The sequence below is a fragment of the Helianthus annuus genome, chromosome 8 (assembly GCF_002127325.2).
Source record: "Helianthus annuus cultivar XRQ/B chromosome 8, HanXRQr2.0-SUNRISE, whole genome shotgun sequence".
Taxonomy (NCBI): Eukaryota; Viridiplantae; Streptophyta; class Magnoliopsida; order Asterales; family Asteraceae; genus Helianthus; species Helianthus annuus.
The window spans coordinates 163572209-163574624 of record NC_035440.2 but is presented as its reverse complement, the minus strand read 5'-3'; the positions used below and the strand labels follow the sequence as shown (position 1 = coordinate 163574624).

General features: G+C 42.5%; 1 non-coding gene across 1 annotated transcript; it reads left to right on the top strand.

Annotated features, from left to right (window-relative positions):
- Positions 1-1075: 1075 nt before the first annotated feature.
- LOC118481507 lies at positions 1076-1182 on the top strand. Its single transcript, XR_004865716.1, has one exon. It is a non-coding gene; the product is annotated as a small nucleolar RNA R71 (small nucleolar RNA).
- The last annotated feature ends 1234 nt before the right edge of the window (positions 1183-2416 follow it).

Below are 2416 nucleotides of genomic sequence, written 5' to 3'. Positions count from 1 at the left end.
GCAATGATTCAATTTTCCTTTTATGAGTGAGGAAGTCCCTCATGAATTTTGAGTATTTAGGCATTTGAGTTAGGACTTCGATAAATGGAATATTAACATGCAATTGTTTTAGTAGATTTTCGAATTTTGCGAATTGCTCATTGGTCTTTGGCGAATTAACCTACCAGGGTATGGAACCGGAGGAGCCTTGGTAGGCTCTTGAGTTAGAGGAGAAGCCTTCTCTTGTTGGGGCGGTGTTGTTCTTCCCTCAGTTGGTGGTGGTGGAGCTTCTTCGGAACCCACGGTACGATTTCTCAATGTTATGAGATGGACTTGTGCTTTTGGGTTTGTTTCGGTATTACTTGGTTACGCGCCTTGTGGTCTCTCGCAGAAATTTTGAGCTAATTGATTTATTTGTTTTTCAATGTTTTGTATACTAGCTTGTTGATTTCTAAAATTCGATTCCAATTGTTGAAATCGATCCGAGTTTTTCTTTTCAGTGTCGGAGATGAGGCGAGATACAGTATCTTCAAGTCTTTCTCGTCCACCTTGTTGTTGAGGGAAATTTTGTGACTCGTTTCTTGGTTGTTGAAAGTTTGTTCGTTGGTTTAGGTTTTGTTGGTTGCTACTATTGCCGGGTTCTCTCCAAGCAAGGTTAGGGTGGTTACGCCATCCTTGGTTATAGGTACCCGTTGGAGGACCCGACGGCCTAGGTCTATTATCAATGTAGTTTACCGACTCTGGTTGATCATCTGTTTCTTTCATACAACTCCAACTTTCATGTGGCCCACCACACCCTTCACAAGCCATAAGCGAGACCGTTTTTGTCATTTCTAACTTTTTGATTTTTGAAGAAAGGGCCTCGATTTGGGCTTGTAAAGAAGTGCTTTCATCAACCTTATGGGCGCCCGGGGAAATAGATTTATTGCCTCGGGGAGTGTGCCACTGAAAATTGGTTTGAGCAATTTCCTCAATTTGATTGAATATTTCATGTGGGCGGCGATTACCTAAAAGTCCCCCGGAGCTAGAGTCAAGTGTTTGTCTTGTGTGTGGCAACAACCCATTGTAGAAAGTGGATACTTGTTGCCATACCACAAGACCGTGATGAGGACACTTTCGCAATAGCTCCTTGAACCTTTCCCAAGTTTCATTTAAGGATTCCCCATCCTCTTGTGACTATGTATTAATTTCAGTCATTAATTTAGCCGTTTTAGCGGGAGGGAAATACTTATATAGAAACTTTTGGGCTAGTTCATCCCAGGTGTTTACCGAGCCTACTGGGAGGGCGTTGAGCCAAGCTTTTGCTCGGTCTTTTAGTGAAAATGGAAACATTCGAAGGCGGATGCCATCGTTTGATGCTCCATTGATCCGAAAGGTATCACATATTTCTAAGAAATTAGTAATATGTAGATGGGGATCCTCGTCCGCAAGCCCATGGAAGGTTGCGGAGTTTTGAAGCATTTGTATCAAATGTGGCCGAAGTTCGAAGTTGTTAGCTTCAACATTCGGTGCATTGATAGCGGCGCCGAAATTACCCACGGTGGGTCGTAGGTATTCCATGAGGGTACGTTGGTCCGCCATTGGAAGTGGGTCCCCGAAACCTTCTCTTGGTTTTTAGCTTTAAGTCTTTTTCTGAGAAAGCGTTCGGGTTCTTCTAGAGGTTCTTTTATATCTCTACTAGAACTGGAGCTCATACACTACGTAGAAAGTTCAGATGTGGTGCCTGGGTTCCAAGTCCTGCAATAAAAACAGAAAAGAATGTTGGTCAGGAAATTCACCACGGCCCCGTTCTTAGTGAACACGGCCCTTGGTCGGAGATACAACGATTGTTTTCCGGATCCCTGTTACTGGGAAGTTGGACTCAGCCCCGTGTTGCACCGTCACGACCCCGTGCTCAGCTCTATGTAACTCGGAAAATAAAAACTGCCAGTGACACTGCTGGACACGGCCCGTGTCCGACCAGGCACGGCCCGTGCTGAGCTCTGCAGAAGCTGAAAAATTAAGAAAATCCTAAAAAAATAAAAATAAAATAGAAAAAATGATTAGGCCGCTGATTCCTAACTTTCTTAAAATCCTTGTGTCCCCGGCAACGGCGCCAAAAACTTGATGTGCGTGAGGTGTGTTATAATTTAGGTATATATTTTAAGCCCTTTTTACACTTTTTAGCCAAGTTTTAAATTTATAAACACGATATTCACTAACACTAAACACACATATGGGCAAGTGCACCCATCGTGGACGTAGTATAGTGTTGGTAAGATACCGAGGTCGTCCAAGGACACAAGAGCTTTTAGTACCGGTTTATCCTTAACGTCTAATCAAATCAAAATGTTAGAAAAAAGTTTTTAAACTAGAAAAATAAAACTAACTAAAATGCTGAAAATAAAATAAAAATAAAAACAGATAGACAAGATGAATCACTTGGGTCCGACTCGTG